This window comes from Paroedura picta, chromosome 3 (assembly GCF_049243985.1).
Source record: "Paroedura picta isolate Pp20150507F chromosome 3, Ppicta_v3.0, whole genome shotgun sequence".
NCBI lineage: Eukaryota > Metazoa > Chordata > Lepidosauria > Squamata > Gekkonidae > Paroedura > Paroedura picta.
The window spans coordinates 158,748,379-158,775,518 of NC_135371.1; the positions used below are offsets into that span (position 1 = coordinate 158,748,379).

Below are 27,140 nucleotides of genomic sequence, written 5' to 3' on the forward strand. Positions count from 1 at the left end.
TGTTTCAAGGCCTAGCGTTGGCAGAGAACGGCCATGCATGAATGCGACTGATAGTGGTAGAGAGAGACTATTGGATTTCTTGTCTTTTGCTGGTTGTATTTGAAAAATCCCCCCTCTCAGTGTTGCTTCTTAAGAGCATGTGTGGTTTGGTGGTTAAGAGTGTTGGATGGGGACCAAGGAAACTCAGGTTCAAGCCTGTTGGGGTGACCTTGGGCCAGTCAGCCTAACCTGCCTTATACACCTGTTCTGAAGATGCAGTGGAAGAGGAGACAAACATGCTGGGCCACTGGCAGATCCTTGGAGGAAGAGTGGAATAAAAATATTTATATAAGTACTGTCAAGTCACAGCTGAAAAGATATACAGAGGTGGTTTTCCATTGCCTGCCTCTCCATAGCAACCCTGGACTTACCTGATGACCTCCCATCTGAAGATGAACCAGGGCTGGCCCTACTTAATGTCAGATCTACGAAATTCAGGATCCTTGGGCCATCCTGGTTAGGTTATGGGCTAACAACATGCTAAAATAAATAAAAATGTCTTCCTCACATGAGGAAGCACATAAATCTTTTCTTTCATGACATCATTCTTCCTTTTCTTTTCTTCACACCATTCCCTGCCCCTCATTTAATTTTTGCCGTTTTTCACCATGGGTGTATCAATGGAGTGCAAAGAGAAAATGTGTAGAATTGGCACAAAAGAAACCAATTGGAATAAAAGTAATGAAAATGGGTGACATAATGACAATAACAAGAAATGAAAGGGGGTATGACATTCTTGCACCTGCATGGCAAGCTGTTTGTTAGTGATGAGCACCGTGCCAGGAAAAAAAAAACACTTCTTCAAACTTGGGGGAAGAAGGCATTGCTGAATGGCATGTAGGGTGTGTTGCTCATTTCTTTCCTGCACTTATGTCTGATTAGGAGATGCTAACAACGTATGTTTACCTCAGTGCTATGAAAAGTATTACTGTTTTGTCAAGGTGCTGCTGTTAAAGGCGGACAAAATTTGGTTGTTGGGGACTTGAAAACCTTTCCTGTAATGCTATATACCAGGGTTAGCTAAACTGTGACTCTCCAGATGTCCATGGACTACAATTACCATGAGCCCCTGCCACAGCATCCTGACAGGCGCTCATGGTAATTGTAGTCCAAGAATGTCTGAAAAGCCACAGTTCGGCTACCCCTGCTGTATACCCTTCTTGCTTGTTGTAAGTCATACTAATTAATAAGATTAGGAGGACTTTTAATCTGCAATTAAAGGTTTAAAGGTATATAGCCTAAATGAATATACCTGGTATTTCAAGTTCCTTCCTTGCATTTTCTTGTCTCTATTACTACTTATTTCCATTTTTTTAAAGATACAAATTCAATCATTGTGAAGCACCGTTGAGTCCCATCAATTTTGGTGGGAGAAAGTTAAGCATTGTTAACTCCCCACCTCTGGAATCAATAGGATTTCAGTGTACTTAATTTTAGCTGGGTTGTGCCTGGTCCTAGCAAAACAACAACATGCAGGCACTTTCTACCCAATTAATCAGGAGAAGTCAGCCTCCTCACTCATTTTGCCCAATGAATGTGAAAGCCCTGGGATGATTGATAGGCCTGCCAATGATTGATAAGCATTTGCACGTGTAATTAGTTAATACATTCAAAGGCGTAGTTTTGATGATGTTAGATTACTAGTAATTAAGTCGAGACTGTTTTGCAATGATTTACAATTCAGCCCACGCAGTTTCTGGCTACAGGCTTGCATGGCGTGACATCAACATTGTTATGACGTTTTGGTTGCATAGCAGCCAGGCAAACGTATGGGACTGAATCCTGAAATCTAATGGCGAACAGCAAATATAGCCAAGTAGGGACTTCTCATGTCTGAAGGTTAAATCCAAACAAGGAGGAAGCAATACACATAGGGACTTCTCATGTTCTTATATAAGCTTTGGGGTGCATACAAATTTGCCTTTCTTGGACAGGAGTTCACAACTGGTGTCCCTTGGGCCAAATCCTGGCCTCGGGAGTGGTGCTGTGGTGTTCTTCCTCATACATAATCTTCTAACCTTCTTTTCCCTCACCTCGTCAGTCCTGAACCAGTTGAAGGACTTGATAGGTCACAACTTGAGAGGTGGTACCTTGGTAGGTTACAGAAGTCCTATAGCATCAATCCTATGCATAGAGGATCATACTTGATACTCCTAATCCAGGCTTTCTCAGCCAGGGTTTCATGATGGTCCTGGAGGGGTTCCTCAAATGGGTGGGTTAATTAATTTTAATATATTTTTAAAAATGTGTTAAACATTTATCAGAATCATAGAGTTGGAAAGGGCCATACAGGCCATCTAGTCCAACCCCCTGCTCAACGCAGGATCAGCCCAAAGCATCCTAAAGCATCCAAGAAAAGTGTATATCCAACCTTTGCTTGAAGACTGCCAGTAAGGGGGAGCTCACCACCTCCTTAGGCAGCCTATTCCACTGCTGAACTACTCTGACTGTGAATTTTTCCCCCTGATATCTAGCCTATATCGTTGTACTTGTAGTTTAAACCCATTACTGCGTGTCCTTTCTTCTGCAGCCAATGGGAACAGCATCCTGCCCTCTTTCAAATGACAAGCTTTCAAATACTTAAAGAGGGCTATCATGTCCCCTCTCAACCTCCTTTTCTCCAGGCTGAACATTCCCAAGTCCCTCAACCTATCTTCATAGGGCTTGGTCCCTTGGCCCCAGATCATCCTCATCGCTCTCCTCTGTACCCTTTCAATTTTAACTACGTCCTTCTTGAAGTGAGGCCTCCAGAACTGCACAAAGTACTCCAGGTGTGGTCTGACTAGTGCCATATACAATGGGACTATGACATCTTGTGATTTGATGTATTATAAGGTGATATGTTGGTGTCAACTGCTCACCCACCCCTCCCAAACGGCCAATGATGGGCCTGGAGTGGGTGGGAAGGGGAGGGGTCCTGGTGGTTTCTCAAAGCCTGAAGAATGTTCCAGGGGTTTCTCAATGGTTAAAAAGGTTAAGAAAGGCTGTCCCAAACTCTCCACAAAGTGATTTATTTAACGGACCATCAGAGGTGTCAATGGACATTCCTGCTGAAATGTTCAGATTGTAAAATCACCCAGTGTGTTCCAAAACACACGGCATGTACCTGTATAAGCTGTACTGGAATATGTTGTGGTTCTGTACAAACTTGCTCAGGGCTAACAATCCCAGGTTTGCCTGCCAAACAGCAGCATGTTAGATTATTTTTCTTGGCACCTGTACCTGGTTGGCTGCCTGGGCAACTGAGGTAAGCCCCAGAGATGCTTGCAGTTCTGCCACTAGCAGTGTGGGGGAGAAAGCAGCAGGTTGAGTTAGTGCCCATTTTTTCCTCCCTGTCCTGCACAACACCAGTCAGGTCTGAGCTGAGCCCCTAGGGCACTGGCTGTTCTGCTAGGACTCAGCTTGCTGCCATGTTCCCAATCTGTCTGGCCAAGTAGATTCCCTGCCTCCTTTCCTTGCTGCCTCTTTTTGACAATAAACAACTTCAAAGCTTGATATTGCATTTCCCCCCAGGATATGAGCCAAAAAAGATTGCTTTTTTCTGATCTGAACCTTTCCACATAATAGCCCCACAATTCTGCAGAGGGATTGGGGCTCTACATGCCAGGTTCACACCATTTCCTATATGGGTGGTGATGGAGAGAATGTGTGTTTTGCATTTGTGTTTATGAAGCAGCCAGACTGGAACATGTGAGCGGGAAGTCTCGACTTCTGTGCGTGTACTTTCCCCCACCACATGGACTAGTCCATTTTAGGTACTGCAGAGGGGAAAGGAGAGCAAGACAGTGACAGGGAAAGGGCCTGGAACATGGTTTTAAGATATGTTAGCACACAACTTTTGCAGCAGCTTTAACCTCTTTGGCATGCAAAGTAGACCGCTGAGAGTATTCAAGTATATAGCTTACAACTGAAATGGATGCTAAAGGTCTTATTTCATCCTTGTTGTGTGTTCTAATGCAGGGGTAGTCAACCTGTGGTCCTCCAGATGTCCATGGACTATAATTCCCATTTGCTGGCAGGGGCTCATGGGAATTGTAGTCCATGAACATCTGGAGGACCACGGGTTGACTACCCCTGTTCTAGTGAACCTCTCTGATCTCCACCTTAATGAAATTATTGTAAAACTAAGATCTGGCAAGAAACTCTGTTTGGTCTGGCAGCTCAGGTCTTGCAAGGCACCCTTGCTTTCTCCAAAGGCCAAAATAAATTGTTTGGAAACTGCCTGCCCCATGGGAGGAAATTCTTGATAGCAAATGAGAGGAAAACGACCCAAACAGCAGCAAAGCTGAACTTCCTAGGGGGTGAATTGTAAGCCATCAGTGCAGTAGCAGTGCCAGTCAGTAACAGGGAGCCAGATTTATAAATGTATCTGCTTAATTAATTAATTAATTAATCAATCCCCCCTCCCAAGTTTTCTCCTCAACAGGGACCCAAAAAACTATCATTCTCTCTTCATTTTATCCTCACAACAATCCTGTAAGGTAGGTGCGACTATATGGCTGGACCAAGGCCACCCAGTGAACTTCCATGGCAGACTGGGGATTCGAACCTTGGTTTCCAAGTGCATCTTTGCAATCAGTGCTAGTTCGGCTCATTTCAGAAGCAGAACATTTTATATTGGAAATGGGGGGAAGAGGGTGAGCAGGATTCTCAGTCAGTGGTACAAGTTTGTACTTTTAAAACTGTATGTTCAACAAATTCTATTTCAACAAGCCAGTTTGTCTCAAGAGCCTTGCTTATGATTTCCTTTTTCATAGCTCAGCTCATAATAACTACAGGCAGTGTCAGAAACACAGCTTGAACAGTCTTCTCCCTCTTTTTTTTTTAACCAAAAGAGATTGTGTCCAGTGAGCACATTCAGTATGATTATTTCAAAGATCTTTACCCCGCCTTTCCATGATATCTGGCCCTTCAAGGCATTGTACAAAATCCATAAAAAATACAGGTATTTCTGTGCCTGGATGTTTCAATGGCTCGCAGGAAGACTTGCAGGCTTATTTCAACTGTCCCTGTTCTTGTGCCTCTAAAGGTAAAGGTATCCCCTGTGCAAGCACCAGGTCATGTCTGACCCTTGGGATGACGCCCTCTAGCGTTTTCATGGCAGACTCAATACGGGGTGGTTTGCCAGTGCCTTCCCCAGTCATTACTGTTTACCCACCAGCAAGCTGGTTACTCATTTTACCGACCTCGGAAGGATGGAAGGCTGAGTCAACCTTGAGCCGGCTGCTGGGATCGAACTCCCAGCCTCATGGGCAGAGCTTCAGACTGCATGTCTGCTGCCTTACCACTCTGCGCCACAAGATGTTCTCTTGTGCCTCTAACACCAAGCAAATTAGCCCTGCTTAATAGGCAGTGATACTTAAGGTTGCCAACCGTCTGAGGAAAAATGTGCTCCCTCTTGAAAATGAGCTTCATGGGTGGAGATGGGCAGCTGAAACTTTTCACGGCAGGAAGGAAAATCATATTACCTGGTAAATAACAGGCTATTAAGTCTATTTTAAGGGTGCACGGAGTTTTTTCTTCAGCCGTAGCTTAGCTCTATATTATGGAAAGTTATACTTGTTGATTTCTGCAGATAAAAATGCCCAATAGCATAGGAGTAGGCTAGCATATTGTTTTATTTATTTAGCTATTGGTAGCAACTGTACAGACCCCCAAAAGCCAGCGCTTCATCCAAATTGTGATTCCAGGCGGACGTCTTAAATGTAGAGGGGGAGGAGCTTTTGCCATCTTTAATTCAGTCTATGAATGATGGATATCAGCCGCGCTTCGTGGAATTAAATTGTGCCTAGAAAAAGGCAAAAATAAGTTGTGCTACACGGAGAAGGCTTTTTAGCTGTGAGACACAAAGCAATGGAACCGTTCTTGAGGGAAGCCAAGCTATTTTAAATGCTTTTAAAAACATGGAGTAACAAACATCTGTCGAGGGCTGCTAAAATCAAATCATGCATCGACTCTGGCAACCCCTTTCAGGTGACAGTTTCTTCTAGTGTTCTGCTCCTGCCCAGCAGGCTTTATATCCCCAAGTGTTACTGGTGGTCTTACCCAATCAATTTCTTCCTGTCTGTGTAGCTCATATATGGTCCAAGAGACCCAGCAGGGTATAGTAGTTAAAGATGTATTGTGCTGTTTTTTTAATTAATTATTGATAATTTTAATATCTTGTACACTGCCCTGAGCCACATTGGAAGGGTGGCATAGTAATAGAAGTAATAATAATAAAATTATAATAATAATAGTGTTGGACTTGTACAGGGGTGGCCAAACTGTGGCTCTTCAGATGTCCATGGGTTACAATTATGAGCCCCTGCCAGCTGATGGTAATTGTAGTCCAAGACATCTGGAGAGCCACAGTTTGGCCACCCCTGGACTAGGATCTGAGAGACCCAAGTTTGAATCCCTGCTCTGCCATGGAAACTTACTGCATGACCTTGGGCCAGTCAGTCTCTTTCAGTCTAACCTAACTCTCAGGGTAGTTGTGAGCATTATTTATTATTGTTATTTCATCATCATCATCATCTTATTTATATCCCGCCTCCCCCCAGAGGCTTGAGACGGGTCACATAAAAACCAATCCCCTAAAACAATAAAAGCACAATAAAACATAATACAGTTAATACAAAAGTTACGACAAGAATGGCGGCAAAATTCAATACAGCTAACCCCATTCCACACCCCCTAAGAAGGGAAAGGGAGGGGGCAGATGACAGACGCAACCGTCACATTTGTGAGGGGGGCTAGATCTTCTTGGTGCCCGGCATCAAACGAAAGCCTGTCTGAAGAGCTCCGTCTTGCAGGCCCTGCGGAATGATAATTCCCGCAGGGCCCGCAGCTCTTCCGGGAGCTCATTCCACCAGATTGGGGCCAGGACCGAAAAGGCCCTGGCCGAGGCCAGGCGAGCTTCCTTGGGACCGGGAATGACCAATAGGTTAGCCCCCGCAGAGCGTAAGGCCCTGGGGGGGGCATAGGACGATAGGTGGACCCTCATATACACTGGGCCCAGACCACAGATGGCCTTGAAGGTCAAAACCAAAACCTTGAATCTGATTTATTAGATTTATAGGCCGCTGCTCCCAACCAGCTGGCTCGCGGTGATTAACATCAAAATTTCAAATACAGAATTCAAGCAAACAGAAACACATCATATAGTGAACCAATTAAAAAAACCCACCTCCCCACCCAACCCACCTCCCCCAGCTGCAAACACCCAGTGGAAGAGAAATGGTTCCTGGATGGGGATTCAGTGGAGCAGTTGAGGAGGATTCTCGTCTCTCCACCTGGCCTCAACTAAAAGCCTGGCAGAAGAGCTCTGTCTTACAGGCCCTGAAGGACTGCATTAGTCCCTGCGGGACCCATGGCTCTTCTGGGAGCTCCTTCCATCAGGCAAGAGCCAGGGCTTCAAAGGGCCAAAAAGAATAAAACGGAGGTAGGAAGAATGAGGCAGAACAGATTTTTTGGGAAGGTGGGGAGGGCAAGATGCTGTAAATTTGCTTTGGATCTGCATCAGGAAGGGAAATGGGGCAAACTCAAAGTAGAATACAGACCACTGAGGTAAAGGGACCTGCATGCAACTCTGTTGAATCCCCAGCAAGGAGGTCTGGGAACAAGAATCCAAAGAAATGTGTGAGAAGGAAGAATTAACCAGGGAAGCTTTCTCTTTGTAATGGCAGAAGCATCCACTGTGGCTCTCTATCATTTTTGCAGCTGCTGAAGACATAGAATTCTGGTGGTATGTATAATTTTTTTTTAAACCAAACAAGTCGCACAATGTGCAAGACCTTTTCAGCAATGTTGCCCTTTCCCAGAGACACATCCTGCCAGGTCAGAAACTCCACAACAGAGTGTGTGGGATACTAGACATGAAAACTTAACTTGTAAAAACTTCCTCCGAGCTCAGCGTATCCACCTACAGACAAGATTGCTTGCCATGTGGCTCTCTGCTCTGGGCTTCCCTCTCTCCAATCATCCTGTGCTGGACTTGGGCAGTTCTGTGTGTTCGGATCAGCCCATGCTATGAGGAGGCATAGTGGAATTATCTGTCCTCACAAAGGCACTGCCAGTTGCTTCTCTGCCTGAGTCTCTGCTCCAGTCCGGCCTTAACCTTTTCTGATCAGGAGGAATGCTGAGGCTCACGTGAGAGCGAGCAGTTCTTACAGATTCTTTACAAAATTCCTTTTTGTGGTTTAAAACTGTGTGCACCTTAGATTTTTTAAAGTGTGTTTTGCCAGCAGAAACATGGGAAATACCAAGGTAGAGTTACCAAATGCAGAACATGATAGAGCTGTTCCTGTGCCATGAACAACATGATTTTAGTAAGTGCTGGCCACAGCAGTAAAGGGATGAGTCAAACTGTCAAGTTACAGCTCCTTCTTCTACACAAACAATGCCATGTACAGGAGCCATTTCTGTCTTGGCCTGTGGTTGCCCTCCTTGCTGGCAGGCTGGCTCTCCTTTGGCACAAAAGCCCCTTGCTGAGAACCCAGCAGGGCAGATGCCGCTTTAAGGACGCTTGGAGTTCAGTCCTCTGTCATTGCTGCAGACGTGTCTTCCTTTAGCAGAGAAGACCGTTGCTTCCGCTCCAGCAGGGGGTTTTCGAGCCTGTGTGTGGGGCAAAAGAAGGACTATCTGCCCCCAACAGTCTGCCCAGTCTGTGTGCACCGGACCATGAAACAGCAAGTGAAAGGCCCGGGCCTCCCGTGTGCCATTCAGCAGCCCTCGCTGGGCTCTGTTGTCACTTCCCATTTTGGGGCCTGCTGCGAGATGTCCGTTGATCCTTAGCAGCTTGAAATGTATCAGCTGAGCAGTAGCACAGCTGTCTGTCTGGAAGGGGAGTCCCTTTCCTAAAGGCAGCAGCAGCAGCAGCAGGGATGGCCCCTTGCCAGGGTCTCCCATCCGTAGGGGTTAGTTTCACCCTGGAAATGAACGGCCTCGACAGCACGGAGTTCCTTCCCATCTTGGCTCTTCTGTGTACACCTCAAACAAACAGTTTGGAGCACTGCATGTATGTGCAGAGACCGCATACCCTCTCGCACAGGGATGTATGCTGGCATCCCCCCAAATGCACAAATGCAAAATGTGCGCACCCTTGCAAAAAAGGCACAGCGTCACTATTCTCGCAACTGTTCAAAAATTTGATGAACATTTTTTACTGAATCATATCCAGCCTTTTCAAGGGGATTCTGGTGATCGCTCCATGAAAATTGCTGATCTCGTTTGAACTGAATTTGGTTCATAGTGTTGCAGTCTGGTGGTACCTGACCCTTCACAAGCCATGGTGACAGGTTAGAGTGGGTCAAACTGGGAACTGAGAAACCCCCGTTTGAATCACCAATCCGGCCTTGAAACTCACAGGGGCCAGTCACTGCCTCTGCTCAATGTAGCTCACAAGATTATGAGGAGGCAGAGGGAAGAACAATATTGTAAGCTGCTTTGGGTTCCCAGTGAAGAGAAAGGTGGAGTATAAATATGAAAATTAATACACATTTAATAGCTGCAGAATGTGGTGGTGTTCCGATAATGTATGGGCATCAGACACAGCACTACGCCCCCCCCCCCCAATAAAATGAGAACAGACATACCTTAGTGCAATAGCATTCAGATTTTTCTAACATAATAGAGGTGGCGGGGTGGAAATCCTCACTGCTATACTGTTTGGCTGATCTGCTCTTGTGCATACTGATGCCATGCAATGAACTTGGCCTGGAGCATTTTTTGGCATTTTGTTGCAACTGCTCACAAAGTAGTGTTTGTGATGGAGTACCAAAAACTAGCGAAAACTGTTAGCACCTAATATCATCATACCTCCGATCTGTTTCGTGCTCGGCAGTGTGACTAGATGTCAACATGGATGGCTGACACATTCTAGAAGCTTGGTGGGGAAACCACTGGCTATCTGGACTGAGCCAGTAATATTGCTGAATGACCGTGCGTGTGCGTGTGTGTGTGTGTGTGGAACAGGTGGGAATGGATGGACTATCCTCCCTTTGTGGCTTTAATAACACTTGGTTTGAACCAAGTAGCTGAGTCAGTCAGTCGGATCCCATCAGCGAAAGAGAAGTTTTACTAATGCGGTTCTGTGTGTGCACATTTGACAGAGTGCTGATTATTTATTTCTGATCGCTGCTGTTGGCTACAAATGGCTATAGTCATTACAGTTCAATTGAGAAGTACAAGTTGATTACCATGGGGAGGGAGTAGGGTTGCTGAGCTATTGCTCTATGGTTTCTTGTACACGTGGAAATGCAAGGCAGGAGATGGGGAGAGAACAGGCAGCGTTGTTAATCGACGTGATGGAATTTGATATCTGACTTCACTGAAAATCAGCTGACACTTTTTTTTAAGGCAAGTTTTGTGCAAATATACTGGAGCCATTAGGTCAAATTCAGTTATGTTAATGGGAATGAATCTCTTAATTTGATTCAAAAATGGCTTGTAGGCCTGATCCGTTTAAACCTTGCTGTTGAGCGATAGCAGAAGCTATTGCCAAATCTTTCATTTAGGGAAGGCACTTCAAACCATACATGATTATTTCTCAGGGAGTTGCCGACAGCCTGAAGAAAAAACATCCTGACCCTTTAATAAGAATTTGATGTATGGAAATGGGCAGCTTTTTGTGGACTGCAAGGTTCAAGGACATCATCTGGGTTAAAGCAGGCTTTCTCAACCAGTTTCATGAAACCCAGGGGTTTCTTGACGGCCCTGGAAGAGTTTCCTGAATGGGTGGAAGTTTATTGATTGTTTACCTATTTTAGATACATATACATTTAATTGGGTGTTAGGACCATATATGGTCTTGTCAATCTGACCTCCCCTCCCAAAATGGCCAGTTATGGGCATGGAGGGGGTGGGAAGGGGAGGGGCCATGAGTTGGCCGAAGAAGCCCAAAGAATGGTTCAGGGGTTTCTCAATGGCCTATTATGCACGGCCGCTGAAACGGTGGAATGGAGAACAAGGAGGAGGAAGAAGTGAAGCAAACTGATTACGCATGGGACGGAATGCAACGGCGGCAAAACCCAGAGTATCCGATTATGCACGCGGATACTCCGGAGCCACTTCTGGTTGCACCCTGGTCCCAGGAAGCTCCACTTTCTTCCATATCTCGCTAACGTGGTTTTTTCGGCGGCATACATTGACTCTGCGCCCGGTTGCCGCCTGCGGTGTGCATAATTGGTGATTTTAGCCGCCGCCATTCCACCCCAAATGTGGACTTTCCACTCCGTGCATAATGGGCCAATGGTAAAAAAGTTGAGAAAGGTTGGGTTAAAGGAACTGGTCCATGGACATCTAGAGAGTCACGTTTGGTCACCCCTGGCCTAGGTAGAGGAAGCCACACAGCTCAGGGAGATAACAGTAGAAAGGGCCTCCCTTGAATCATCATCAACAAATCTCAGATAATGCTTGTTGTTGCAGATTGTTGTTGAAGACCTAATTTGTTGATCTCATTACCAGAGCATGGTCAATATGGAAGGAGACACATCTTCATGTACTCTGGATCCAAGTCATTTAGTGCTTCATAAAGCAAAAGTGTGGAGGGACAACATGACCAAATCAAGTAGCTCTCAAGGAGCTGGATTTCTATGGTCTTTGCTGGATTTCTATGGTCTTTACCATAGAGACTGGGGGAGTTCCTTGGGCGTTGGTTGAACTGGCGATGTCCCTTCTGGTTCTTCACCTGGAAATGAGGTTACTGAGGCATGTGATGATCCCTTTCCCCATGTCCCCGCCAAAGCTCCCACTATTGCCAGGCATTGGTCTGGCAACCCTAGTATGGGAGTCCCCCCACCTTTTCTGGTTTCTCAGCATGAAATGGCCCCAGAGAGTCATTATTTAGTCCACTGGGAAACTTCCATGTAGCCCATCAATAAACATACAGAACATTGATACACAAGTTTTCCTACTAGGGCAAATAGCTGTTGTCAGGGATGTTTGCACCACATGCAGCAGCCCTGATCTGAATGGAGCCCCCCATTCACTTGGGAATAGAGTTCCCAGTAGGGAACTTGCAGTGCATCTCTGATAGAAATTTAGAATCCAGTGGCACCTGTAAGACCAACAAAGTTTTATTCAGGGTATGAACTTCCGTGTGCATGCACACTTCCTCAGATACAAAACTTTGTTGGTCTTAAAAGTGCCATTGGACTCTAAATTTGTTTTGCTGCTTCAGACCAACACAGCTACCCACCTGAATCTACCTCTGACAGAAAGTCCTTGCAGTGGGCCTGGAGAGACAAAGCACAAGGACTTTGTAATGTGCAGCAAGGAACAGGGCACAGATTTACAAAAACATATGCTCCAATATGCTTTGACAGTGCCCCAGGACTCTTGGTTTTGTCCATAAAAGGGTGACAACTTGAGGGGTGGGTGGGTTGTTATTCCTTGACAAGCTGTGACCTCCAGTGGGGGCAATTAAATTTCATGGTGGTGTGAAGAGTTGCACATCACAGACCATGGAGGTCTGCAAGCCAATTAAATGGTGTTTAAACACCTTTTGCCTCTTCTCTCTCAGAAGTGAAAGGTGGAGGTCTGAAAAAAACGTGGACTGGAATTCTGGGTCCAGATTCTGGTCTGCCAGTGGTCTCATGGTCCAGATTTGTGCTTAAGGTGGAAATGTGCTCAGTGGGCTGCCTTGAAGCTCTGTGATTAGGATAGCTACCATCTGATTGCACAGTTCCTGAGTCCAAGAGTGTACTGTGTTACATAGTTTGGTTGCAACCAGTGAATGCTGCTTGCCAACTGCAAGGTTGCCAACTGATCAGAAAAAAGACACAGCCTGTCTGAGCTTTGTGCCTTAACAGCAACTTATTATGAAAAAACAAGCAAGCAACACTTTTCAAACTATGCAATTATTACTGCAGGCTCAGTTGCTGTCCAAGCACTGCTGTGACAGATGACCAGCTGGGAAACCTAGAGAAGGGTTTTGCCTTAATTGCAGTAAGGTTGCCAGCTTTTAAAACTAGCTTTGCTCCTGTGCACTTAAGAACAACCCAATTTTTTAATGGGAAGCAAACAAGTGTTTTTGCTAAGGTAGAGATAAAGAGCTGAGAAAAAGTTCATATCCTTAATTTCTGTGTGGCGTCGACTCTTACATTCAGATTGGTAGCCATGTTGGTATCTGAAGAAGCGTGGGTACAGACAAAAGCTTTTCCCTTTGACTTGTCTGCTTTTAAAAACACAGGAGCAGGGCCAGTAGAAATTTAGGATCAGATCAAGAATTCTTTCCTTGGACCTACTTGGCAGGGTTGTTGTGAGCACAAAATGAAGGATAGGACAACTATCTATGCCACCCCCTAACCTCCTTAGAGGAAGAGGGATAGAAAAGGATAAAAACATACTGAAGGAAGCCATTATACCTATTTTTTGCTGTACAGTCTTTGCATATGCAATTATATTTTATGTAAAAAAAAAACCAGCAGGAAGTGGCTTTCCGGCCTGTTATGTATAGGAGGGGTTTCAGGGAACAGGACGCCAAAGAGCGTCAGTTATTCAGGTTATGCTCTGCCGCTGCTGAACACTGTGGTTTTCCTGCCAGACACATCTGCCTGCATAATGTGCTACCAACCAGTTAAGATGACATCTCTTGAATTTGAAAACTGAAGTTCCCAACTCCTCCCCAGTTTTTTAAAAAGCCCTCCTTCTTAAACAAGGTTTGGTTGGCCTCTTAGCTCATATTGGGTGGGGGCTGGCAAACCACTGTTCTGTGCTAGGGCGCTTAGAGGGAGGATCAGTGCTTCAGTCTGGTTTTTATTGAATTTCCATGTTCATTGCTGTCTGCTGTGTGTTCCTACTAGGGAGAAGTTTGCTTCTTTTTTGGTGGTTTGTGTGCTTTTATTATAATGTGCCACTGGGGGCCTCTTTTGAAGGGGGAAACTGCACAGTGCACATTTTTGATTAACCTCAACAAATTGGTTGTGGTGACCGATGGTAATCTGCATCCTTGATCACCCCAGTGAGTAATGCCTAACTAGTGAGAAGACATAGTTTAACTAAACTTAATTGCTTAGCATCCTGTTAAATAATAAACAAATAAGATCGCTAATCTGATTACTGTACAGAGAAACCAATGTTTACGAATGCTGTGGCAGTAGGATGAGCCTCAACAAGAGCCTCGTTGGGTCATACCAGAATCCACCTCACCACACAATGGTCACCCCTGGGTGAGGCCAGCTAACAAGCCATAGAGACCAAGATCCTTTCTTATGTAGGGTTGCCAGCTCTTGTTGAAGAACTATCTGGGGATTTTGGGGGTGGAGCCTGGGGAGGATAGGGTTTGGGGAGAGGAGGGACCTCAGCAGGGTACAATGCCATAGGGTCCATTGAAGCCCCTCCCCAAACCCCGACCTTCTCAGGCTCCACCCCCAAAATCTCCAGGTGTTTCCCAGCCCAGAACCCTTCTAACTATTCAGTTGTTCTAGTCCTTTCAGGGAGTTTTCTCAGCAGTTGAGGAAGAAGTTGAGGAAGAGAACTTGATGCAGGTGGCAGCCAGGATCCGAGATTTTCGGGTGGTGGCACCTCATCTGTGGAATGCTCAATACCAGGCCAAACATTTCTTCATTTAATTTTTTTTAACAATCTGTTTAGCCTGAGGACAGTTAAGAGGCTCATTTAAGCTGTCTTTCTGTTGATGAAGGAGCCAATGGTGTGTTATTGGCTCCACTGGGTAAATTTTCTAAATAAATAAATACAAAACACTGGGTATCATCCTAGACCCTTTATACCCTTTCTCGTTGAACCTAACTACAGGTTGCTAGATATTGTTTGTCTTTAGCATGTCACAGAGACTCCCCACTATGAGACAAATAGTGCCCTGGAGATGTTTTGGATCATGAAAACAGTATGGGGGAAGGCTGAAGGTGCTTCTCCCCTCTGCATTGCAGTCCCAATCCAAATCTGGCCCTCGTAGCACTAGGAAAATTCATTCCCTGCATTGCTGTCAGATTGAATGGAATGAGAGTCAGGTCATGGTAACCCTGACTCAACTCATTAACTCTTCCAATATCTTTGTTGGCTCTTCATTAGAGACATACCCAGTGGGATAAAAATTCTGTTCTGCCGCATGCCTTCCCAGTTTCGTCATCTGTCCTAGCACATGTATGAGTAGCGGCTTTTCTCAAAACAATGTCTTAATTATTCACTTTTAAATCAAAACACACACAAAAACAACAACAATTACGAGAGGTCATTTCTACCATTGATAATATTCATGCAGGATGTGGACAGTGAGATTTTTTTTCTTCCATTCTTATTGATGTTTGGCCACTGGCAGCACCAGATGGTCCATCTTACGCTCCCTGTTCCCCTAACTGGCTGAATTCCTTTGGGCCCTTGCCCAGTGTTCCCAGAATCTCTGAGTAGCTCAGGGCCACAGACTGTCAAGATGCTATTTTCATTGAGCAGAATACGTTTCTGTCCATCATAGCTGCACCTGCATTAAGGCAACGTTTGGGCCTTCTTCAGAGAAGCAGAGTAGGATTTCATCAGGCAGCATTATCAGCACTTAGGTGGGGCCTGGAGTTCTTACAGAATTACAACTGATCTTCAGAGTACAGAGATTAGTTTCTCTAGAGGAAATGGTTACAGAGGGTAGCTGTGTTGGTCTTCAGTAGAACAGCAAGTTGCTACTGTTCTTGAATCTAGCTGGCCTAGAGGAAATGGATGCTTTATAAGGTAGAGTCTTCAGAATACCATAGAGTCTAGAAGAAACAGAAGTTCTGAAGTGGCTACAGAGAGTAGTTGCTGTGGGACTTCCGCTTTTCTACAGTAGTTCGTAGAGACTATGGCATACCATGGAGACTAGGGGAAACTGACTGTCATCTGTAAAGACCCTGAAGGCCAGAAGCCAAATTGGAATTGAGAGAGGGATGGGGCTGCTGTTGGCTGGTATCCTCCTAAGGGTCTTTGCAGTGGGTTTTTCTCAACAACACTGTGTAATTATGAAGTAGACCTTAGGTATTAATTGCATGTGGCAGGAATGGGAAATGATTTAAAATGGAGAACAGACATGTACTAAATCCTTTTCCCTGCAACTGTCAGTCTCAGCCATATCTCTCATGCTGGGACTTACTTCTGTGATCATGACGCAGAGGATGACAAAAAGGCTATCTTCTTGGAAGCAGTGCATGGAGCCATCTTAGCTGCAGGGGACTCCTCCTGATCATCCATGACTGTCCTGCTGAGCAGCAGCCTCCTGAGGTAGATTCTGGTTTTAGGTGTCTTCTGGTGTCTTGGGTGGGAATACATTGGAATCCTGAGTCAAGGTCCCTTGAAGGAAAGGTCTTGACAAGGGGAGAATGATGTGAGCAAAAAGTGGTTTGGAAGGGGATGGCTCATCACTCTTTCCTACCCACTACTTCTCTGCTCTGTACACCTATAATATATAATATATATTGTATATAGTATATAATGTATAATACATAAGTGCTGTCAAGTCTCAACCAGCTTAGCGCCACCCCACCAAAGGGCTTTCAAGGCAAGTGAGAAGCTGAGATGGTTTGCCAGGTTCTTCCTCCACAGAGTCTTCCTTGGTGGTCTCCCATTCAAACACTGACCCTGCTCAGCTTTCAAGATCTGATGAGATTGGGCACTACCATGCCACCCTCCCTCCCCTCAGTTATTTCTACTGTAATTACCGTATTTGCCGGCGTTTAAGACGACTGGGCGTATAAGACGACCCCCCAACATTTCGACTCAAAATATAGAGTTTGTTACATTATAGTACAGTACTATGGGCCACTATGGGCAGCTATGTCTATCCCAACTGAAGTGCCCCCGGCGTATATTGGAGGCATGTTTTTCAGGGTGAAAAAGTAGTCATATACACCAGCAAATACTGTAAATTCAGTAGCAATAGGTGTTTTTGCTAATGGTTCTACCACTGTCACATATAATTATACTTCAACAGTGGGACCTGTGGAACAAAGCAGTTGCCTCTAAAATTGGCTTTATGCACTCCTTTCTTTTGGATGCATCCTTGAATAAGGTGACCAGATTGTCCCACCTTTGGAGGGACATCTGGGGGCACCTGGCAAATTGTACTTAAGTTGAAATTTAAAAATATATATTACAATACTATTTTTGCGTTCCATGCGTTCTATGAAACTTTTTGTTGCTCCATATAGACCAAATTCTTAATCAAGAACCCCCCTCCCCCCGGTCAATGGTGTCCCACTTTATCAATGTTGAAATCTGGTCACATCCTTGAAGCATGCTAAAAAGAAGGTATTTTAAAAAGTTTCTGTGGACATGACAGGATGAGGAAGCAGGAGGGCAAGCAGAAAGCTAATCAAGAAGCCTTCCTTTGGTCTTCGTTAAGTGCTTTTTGGTAATAATGATGGCTCCACAGAAGAAGGAGAGGTATGTGTTGGTAGATTCTAGAAGTGAGCAGATCTTTTTTCCTTTAAAAAGTTCATCTTGCTGTAGCACTTTCTTTTATAGCCGGTTCTAGAGAACCAAGATGTTCTGTATTAAAGTACATCCATATGTTCTGTGGAAATGCCATGTTCTGGAATTTAGAACATTCCCATAAAATAACGGACAGCTGGCCTCTCTGAATCAGGGCCAAACAAACAGAACAGGAAGTGCCCACAATATGCCATATTATGAAGTCCTCCCCACTCATTCAAGCTGTAGATCACTGGTAAGGTGCCTACTTTGCATATATATGGTAACTGGTTCACTCCTTGGCATCTCCTGTTTAAAGGATCATGAAGGAGAGCTTGGAAAGTTCTTTGGAGAGCCACTGCCAGTCAAGATGCAGGCTAGCTAGACCACTGGTATAAGGTACTTTATATCTCCTTCCTGTTTCCAAAGTCTGTCGCTCCACTTCTACTTTGGACAGTTGAGTACAGAAATTGGAAGACTACAAAGGGATTTCTTCTAAGCACAGCTGGTCTCCCCCTTTTGTCTGTCTTCAGCTGCTGATAAATTACCTTGGGTGCCCGAACTACCAATTATTTTGAGATAAAGTAATATTTCCTCTTGGCACTTGACTCAGATTTGGCACTGTCCCAAAGGCATCCTCAAAAATATTGCCACTCAGCTTCATCAGCCAGGCAAGCAATGACACATTAAAAAGGTAAAGGTATCCCCTGTGCAAGCACCGAGTCATGTCTGACCCTTGGGGTGATGCCCTCTAGCGTTTTCATGGCAGACTCAATACAGGGTGGTTTGCCAGTGCCTTCCCCAGTCATTACCGTTTACCCCCCAGCAAGCTGGCTACTCATTTTACCGACCTCGGAAGGATGGAAGGCTGAGTCAACCTTGAGCCGGCAGTTGGGATTGAACTCCTAGCCTCATGAGCAGAGCTTTCAGACAACATTTCTACTGCCTTACCACTCTGCGCCACAAGAGGCTTAATGACACATTAGGAAATAAATTATTCCCAATAAGGAATCTGGAATTCTTATTCATTGGGCCCTAAAACCATTGCCAGGATTGGTCCACACCCAAATTGTTTCTATTAAATATTTATGGAGCACTTTAAACAATGCAAGCCAGGTAGGTGCTTTTTGGCTTGCGTGACTTCTTGCAATAAAGGTTGCCAACGACATGAAGCAAAAAATGTCCTGCACCTTTAAAAGAGCTTTAATGGTATGTTATTTTCCGGGTGATGTAATTTACCTGGATGCCTTGAGATGTTTCACCTGCCTATTTCCATACATTGTTGCTAGTAAAGTGACAGTACATTTTGTTTGTTTTTGTTTCTTGGCTATTGTGGCTTTAATGGGACAGCTTCATGGAGGGGGAACAGCCCATCAATGGCTATTAGTCATAAAGTCTAAAGACAGCCTCCACCTCCAGAGGCAGTAAATGTCTGAATAAAAATGCTGGAAAGCAACACCAGGGAAAAAACCTTGGCCTCTCTGCTTCTTTTGTTGGCCCTCCAAGGTAATTGGTTGGCCATTGTATATGCTGGATTAGATGGACCACTTGTCTGATCCCCAGGAGCCCTTCTGCTTTTTCCTCTATTTGTTCTTCTTGTTGGAGTCTAGTAATGGATAGTTACAAAGGTTGGGAGAGGGTGACTAGCTCAGGGCCATCTAATTCAGTGTTATGCAAGATCTGAATCCATGTTTAGCACCTTATCTGGTGGCTCTCGCTAGCTTTGATGGGGCTATTAGCTCTAAGGCAGTGGTCCCCAACCTTTTTGTCACCGGGGACCAGTCAACGCTTGACAATTTTACTGAGGCCCGGGGGGGGGGTAGTCTTTTGCTGAGGGACGTTGCCGCTGCCTGAGCCCCTGCTCCACATGCTTTCCCACTAGCACCCCTGACTTCCTGCAACCCACTGGGGGGTGCTGCCGAGGAGGAGCCCCAGCCCCATGGCGGCCACTGGAGAGCACCAAAGGTGAGCCGGCAGCAGAGTGGCAGGGCAGCCCCTGAGGCAGCAGCCGGGGAGGAGGTTGAGGAGGAGCCGCAGCCCGGTACTGACTGATTTACGGACCGGTCCCCGGACTGGGGGTTGGGGACCACTGCTCTAAGGAATGAATTTGCTTGGACTGTCCTTAGTCAAGGTGCTCTCTCCAAGGTGTGTTGTTGCCACAGGTAGGTGTGCTTTTGGTCCGGTCTAGGCATTTTACCAAGCCCAGAAGAAAACTGGATAGTGTGGTTTCCATTTTTAGGCCTGGGATTCTTAGCAGGGCCAGAGGTTGTATCCTTCTACATATGACAACTCGTGGTGGAAATGGAGAGTCAGTTCATGATGAAAATTGTGAGTGGGAGTTTTGGAGTCTTGACATTTGAAGTATTAGGTTGTTCAGAAACAAGCCTTCGCCTCTGCCATGACTGCTTTTAGTTTTTCACGTTCAAGTGACTTCAGGATGTCAGCTTTTCAGTAGGAGAAGCAGCAAAACAGGAAGTGGCTTGAGCGCTATCTCAAAGAAGAGATTCCTATGAACCCTGAGCATTGGTGTTGTTATTATGATTTGGGCACCACAATTGCTCTGCCATTTGTACACATGTAGATAGTTCCTGTGGATTAACAAAACTCAGCATAGAGATTGGCCTGTTCCTTTGTTTTGGGGGGCCAGGCTCACTTGTGTACCTGGCATTCCCCAACCTGGAAGCAGGGGAGCTGAAGAAAGGGAGTTGTGGGTTGGGAAGAGGGACTTCAGGAGGAGAGAGATGAAGGCTGTGATGTTCAAGGTCACTGCAAAGGGCACAAGAAGACAGGAGAGAAGGAGGCTGACAACAGGTGAAGGATCACTGAGGACTAGACGCTTCACATTGTAAAGATTCTCCTTTCCATGACCAAAAGAAGCTACCATGGGTTGATGGTACAAGCTAGAGGGTTGGCCTTGAGATCTTCTGTGTTGCACCCTCTCATTATGTCAGTTTCACCACACTGGTTATTAAAACATGACACATTTTGCCATCTTTTTTCTGGATTTTCCCCTCAGATCCCTTGAGAGACTGACAGAGGGAGGTCCGTACTTGATGCCCACAGGTGGTTCACGAAACTGGGATTTGAAGCCGATGACCCTTTCCATCCCAAACCAACTCTTAATCCAGCAGTGTTTGGTTGAACCAGTATCAAACTGTGTGCCCTGAAGCTTCTCACATCCTTTACAACACCTCCCCCCCCCCAAAGTAATTGTGTGACTCAGGGCTCCTGTCTCCCTGGCCTGCTGCAGCTGCCATTTCACCCCGCCTCTCTGCCTCCAGCTGTTCTCCAAACTCCAAGCTGACACACTTGTTATACCAGCAGGGTGACACAGTGCCTGCTATTTGCTTTACCTCCCCCTCCCCACCATGGCAGGGCCATGGGGCAGTTCAGGTTTTCCTCCTGGCTTGTGCTTTTATCAAGCCTGTTAGCTTCAGGCCAGCGGTTAGCATCCACTTTTGACCCTGGCCTCACTGAGACCCACGTGGACAGGCCACTGCTCCTCCTTCCCTTCCTGCCCAGCACCCCAGACCTTGCTGCATCTGTTGCTGGAGACAACTGCTGCCATCTCCCACATAGCAACCCAATGTTCTGCTGCCATGACAACCAGCCAGCCTAGGAAGGATGGAGGGTTGCTAGGATGCTGTGTGGCACCTTTCTTTGGAGGTGATTAGCCATAGCTTTGGTACAACAGTCCCAACAACGTAGAGCTGGTAGAGATCTGGTTAGGAAATGTATCATGTTTGGAACACAGCACACAAACCTTTCCCTGTATCTCCACAGGTGACAGCGTCTGGTGAATTCCAAATGCAAGGAGCTTCACTTAAAGTTTGGAAGCACAGCAAGTTTTGCCTCCTGTCTTTAAGGAGCAGGTTAAGACGCTCATTCCAGAGAGACAAAAGGAATCACTTCTTCATACAGTGAGCACTTGGCCTGCGGACCTCTTTGCCATGAGATGTGGCGGAGCTCACCTGCTTAGAAAGGTTTAAAACAGATTCATGGAGGATAGCTCTAGTGCTGAGTGTTAGCTATGATTGCTGAATAAGACCTCCCATACCAAGGGCAGCATGCGTCTGATTGTCAGGTGCAGGGAAGCAGTCAGTAATAGAGGGCTGTTGTCATCAGCAGGGTGCCCTTGGGGACTTCCCTTTGGCATGAGTAGGAAACAGGATGCTGGACTCAACGGACATTGGATATTGTTACTAATATGGTCACATGTCTCTGAAGACCAAACCCAATGAAACATGTTGAGTTCTGTAAATGGAATTTAAAAACATATATCCTAGGAGACTTATTGACAGAACTCCCAGTGTCTTGCCTGATTCAGCCTTCAGCAATGTTGGTAGAAAGGTTGCCAGCTCTAGATTGGGAAATTCCTGGAGATTTCGGAATGGAGCCTGTGGAATTTGGGGTTTGCAGGAGTGGAGGGAGCTCAGCAAAGGTGTAATTTCATACAGCCCATCCTCCAAAGCTGCCATTTCCTCCAGGGGAACTGATCATTATAGTCTGGAGATCAGTTATATTGGGAGATCTCCAGGCCCCACCTTGAGGCTGGCAACTTAGAGCTTTACCTGGTGCTCAGGCTTTGGCTTTCTCTGTCATTTTCCTGCTAGGTTGATGCCTTTGTAGCTGATCGAAGCAATGGGCTGGTTTTGAAATTGCCGCTCTGTGATCTCACCCTGTTCAACTCCAGCAGTGTAGAAATGCAAAAATAATGGGCCAGCAGTTGAATCATGTAGAAGGAATTGGGCTGATTTGAGAGGGGGGGCAGGGGTAGCCTCCCCTCCCCAGTATTATATTCTGCATACCAATCAACTTTGCCAAGTAGGTTTCTAGACCTGCACCAACCTTCACCTGCCTCTTCCTTCTAATTATTTAGTTATTAAAAAGTAACAGCAGTCAGGACAGAGATGGATTCTTGTTCCTGAACAACCTAATACCTCAAACATCAAGGCCAAATAAAGCTCCAACTCATAATTTTCACCACAAGTTGGCTCTCTGGGCATTTCCGCACCTGTTAAAAATAGTGAAATGTTTACCCTTTCGTTGTTGTTATATTCCGGCCCCTCCATATGACGTTGCCAACATGGAGCATCTGGGCAGTAAATGGAATGTCAAGGAATTCCACAAGGGACATAACCATTACAATTTGAAGGCTGCCAAACTGAAAGGGCAGGAAAAAAAGCCAAGATACGTGAGGGCTGAAATTGGGGGGGGGGGTATGTTATATCTGTATGTTTTACTTCCTTTCTTGGACATATCAATAAACATGGATACTAAGCAGAGTTCCAGCTTTCTAGGTTGACTGAAGTCAATGGTTTAAAATGGGGTATCACTGTTTAGGATTGTACTGCATGAGGTGAGGTAATCAGAGGATAGTGTAGTGAATAGATTTCAGATGGGTAGCTGTGTTTATCTGAAGCCGCAGAACAAAGTTCAAGTCCAGTGGCATCTTTTAAACCAGGGGTAGTCAACCTGTGGTCCTCCAGATGTTAATGAACTACAATTCCCATGAGCCCCTGCCAGCGTTTGCTCAGACCTAAACCAGCCTGGCCTCCCTGGGGGTTTTGTCTAAGTTGTCGTTCTATTTGAAGCCACTGTTGGATTATCGTTGATATGTTATTTATGACTGTGTTATATATTTAGACTGTTCAATGTATTACCCCTGCAGTGTTTTATGTGAACCGCCCTGAGCCGTATGGGAGGGTGGTATAAAAACCAAACAAAGGAACAGAATTTCCTTAGTCAAACATATAGGTAGAGAAAGGGCTGCAGGTTGGTGTGTGTGAACTTTCAGCTTTAGTTAGAATTCAGATGCATAATTAACTGGACAATTATAGCTGAGAAAGGACCAAAGCAGTTATCAGAATCTTGCGGATAGCCACCAATCAGCATGAGCATTATAAACAAGAGCTAAAGAACAGAAGTTTGAGTTCAGTGGTAGCCCCAAGGTCAACAAGTTCAACTAACTAGTTATATAACTAGTTAGTAAGTATGTTTATGCCCAAGGCAGGCTCTCAAATTCCTCCCACAGTTAATTGAGAATGACTGTGAAACTTTTAAGGGTGAGGTAGTGGAAAGTTCCATCAAATCACAGCCCACTTATGGCAACCATAGGGTTTTCAAGGCAAGAGATAAGCAGGGGTGGTTTGCTATTGCTTGTCTCTGTGTACCAACCAGGAACATCCTTGATGTTCTCCCATCCAAACCAATCCTATTTAGCTTGAGAAATCTGGCAAGAAGAAGAAGAAGAAGAAGAGTTGGTTCTTATATGCCGCTTTTCCCTACCCGAAGGAGGCTCAAAGCGGCTTACAGTCGCCTTCACATTCCTCTCCCCACAACAGACACCCTGTGGGGTGGGTGAGGCTGAGAGAGCCCTGATATCACTGCTCGGTCAGAACAATTTTATCAGTGCTGTGGCGAGCCCAAGGTCACCCAGCTGGATGCATGTGGGGGAGCGCAGAATCGAACCCGGCTCGCCAGATTAGAAGTCCGCACTCCTAACCACTACACCAAACTGGCTCTCAAGATCAGGTTAGTCTAAACCACCCAAGCCAGGGTATCTTTAAGGATGTATTGTTGTTGTCAGCCATTCAGTCATGTCTGACTCTTGGCGATCCCATGGCACAGCTGCCAGCACAATCCCCGATCCCGCACTGCCTCCCTCAGCCATGCAATGTTCTGGCCAGTATCCACCTGGATCACTTCCAACCACCGCGCCCTTTGTCGGCCTGGTTTCCTTTTTCCAGTAACCAATCCTAGCATAATTGGTTTCTCCAGTGAGTTGCATCGCATGATACAGCCAAAGTAAGTGAGCCGAAGTTTCGTGATTTTTGCCTACCAATGATATATCAGACCTTACGTGCTGTAGTATTTCCTTGGTTTGACTTTGTGACTTTTGCTATTCGTGGAACCTGCAGAAGCCTCCAACACCAGAGTTCAAATGAATTGTTTCTTCTCTTGACTGATTTTTGCATCATCCAGCTATCACAGCCATAATATCGTTAAGGATATTGCTCCCCAAATTCCTGGTTCTTACTGCTCCAATTTGGAAAGCTGTTGTTCAAAACACTACTGGCTACTGGTGAAGAGCAATCACGTCCCTGCAAACTCTAGTGTGGGGTATTATAGGATGCAATTCTCTCCCCGATACTATTTAACATATTCATGCGTCCTTTAGCTCAGCTTGTTCGGGGATATGGACTGGGGTGTCACCAGTACATGGATGAAACCCAACTCTACCAGTTGATGATTGGCCAGCCAACTATTACATCTGAATCCTTGGCTAAGTGTCTGGGAGCTGTGACAGGATGGCTCCAGCAAAGCTGCCTGAAGCTAAGCCCCTTGAAGATGGAGGTCCTCTGGCTGGGAAGGAAGGGACTAGAAGAGGAAGTGCACCTCCCCTGTCTAGACAAGATGCAGCTGCACAGATCACAAGGGTAGGCTTTTTCCCCATCTACACCAAGCACTGCTACTGGTGTCCTTTCTGACCCTAGAACTTCTAGCCACAATGATCCACACAACTATCACCTCCAGACCAGACTTGTAACTCATGGACCTACCCTATCCAGAAACTACAGCTCATATTCAACCTGCTCTCCAGAAGCTGCACTGGTTACCAGTTAAATTCTGGATCAAGTTTAAGGTATTGTTTTTAAGCTTTAAGGCCTTATGCAGTCCAGGACTTGTGTACCTGAGGACCTGTGTACCACCTCTCTGAGTTTGTCCCCCAAAGAACATTGTGCTCTGCAGATTCCAACTTGCTGGTAGTCTCCGACCCCAAAGAAGTGTGATTGGCTTTGCCCAGAGCCAAGACCTTTTTGCCAGCCCCAGCCTGGTTGAATGAGTTGCCAGCTGAGATCCGGGCCCTATCGGAGCTTGCAAATCCGAGATGAATAGATGAAGGATCATTCTACCAGAGTATCTCCATCGTGGTAGTAGAAAATGAAACTCTTTGTGCCAGAGGGAGGGAATAAAACCTCTGGTTGACTGACGTATATGTATTGTGCTATCGGAATGACTGTTTGGAATAGACAGTGTTTTACAACCTCATGCATGACCATTCTTGGAATCTTAGACTCAGGGGAGGGGTCATGGTTCCATGGTGGAACCTCTGCTTGGCACACAGAAGGCCAAGGTTCAACACCCAACACATCCAGTTAAAAAGATCAGATAGAAAGAGATGTGAAAACCTCTGTCCGAGATGAGAGCTACTGCCAGTCAGAGCAGACAATACTTGATCTACCAGTTGATTCAGTATCAGGCGTGTGTGTGTTCATTCTGCAGGCCCTGCTAAATGTGCGTTCTCAAATGTCAAACCCTTCATTTCATTCCTTTTCTGCCAAAACAATTCCATATTCTCTGAGAACTTGGATCTTGAAAGCATTATAGGTGATGGAAAGGAAGAAATACAGACTGATTTATTCCGCACAAAATTTCTGTTACCGCCACTCCCCCTCCTCTTTTTGTGTGACATGCACACAGCTTCGCTGTCACTGTCTCCTTGTTCCTTTTGTGTGTGTGGAGGGGTTAAATCTAGCATAGTTCATTAGGGGACTGTGTTGGACTTCTCCTTAATCTGTTTGGATCTGCTAGTCTCTTAACTGGATATCAGTGCTGCACCTGTTCAGGTCAGATGCACATACTTGGAGGGCTGTGTCAATTCATTCTCTAGGTTTCATTGGAAGCATAAGGCAGGACGCATCCCATAGGCCCTCCCCCCTTGTTTAGAGGTGACATTGGTGGGAGAGGAGACGTTCGGTCCCTCTACTACCAGGCCCAGCATCGTCCCCTCCCCCCATTTTTGAAGACACAGCCTCAAAACTCCACAATTCACCAGATGGAGCTGCGGCTCTGGTTTGCCTGGCTGAATCCCGAGTCCTGCTGGGTGGGTTTTATTTCATCCCACAATCCCTTTTTGGATTCCCTCAAATATGCCAGGGGGACAGTAGTTGTTGCCAACATTATAGGAGGGACCTGTCAATCTCCTGGTGTTATTACTGACCTCCAGAATAGAGGTCAGTTGCCCAGAACACAGAGATCAGTTCCTACTTTGGACGCTGGATCTCTCTGGTATTATACTCCACCCCCAAACCTTCCAAAGTTTCTCAAAACAGAATTGGCAATGTTTTGGTGCTCATTTGATGAGATCTTCTCTGTGGCCAATTGCATGTGAGAGAAGCAGATCAGACTGGACTGCATAGCAGAATAGCCAGAAACATTGACAGACGAACAATCCCTAGAATGTACCACAGAAAGGAGCACCTTTTGTTAGAGACTTGATCTTTGGCCTCTGAACACAATTGCTCTGTTGTCCAAGCCAAGACTGAAGGCCAAACAGCCAATGTTATACTAATTGTGGCCAGTCCAAAGGTTTTATATCACTTGCTCCTTGCTGGTGGTTGATGATATATTTCCATTTCCCCCTTTACAGCTGTAGAGAATTTGGAGTTTGTAGCAAACACAGTAGCTACCATAGGATAGGTCCCCATAGATACCATAAGTTCAAGCACAAAAGACCATAACTTTCTTTCCTTTATGTGTCCCATTGTTCTGTGCCTTCCAGAACCTGCAGTCTATAATTTCCAAACCTCTTCCTGATCTCAGTGGAGCGAACGTTTGCTCACTAGTTTACTCATAAGGTCTGGGGAAATAAAGGGAAAGGAGCATAGTTTGGGCATAATTGAGGCTACCTTCAAAGGGCATGATGGGACATGTGCTAAGGC

The 27,140-nt window shown here is 45.6% G+C and overlaps 1 protein-coding gene across 1 annotated transcript in view; it reads left to right on the forward strand.

Moving 5' to 3' along the window:
• Positions 1-27,140, forward strand: part of AGAP2 (ArfGAP with GTPase domain, ankyrin repeat and PH domain 2) — a 146,015-nt gene that overhangs the window by 6,749 nt on the left and 112,126 nt on the right. The window lies entirely within an intron of this gene.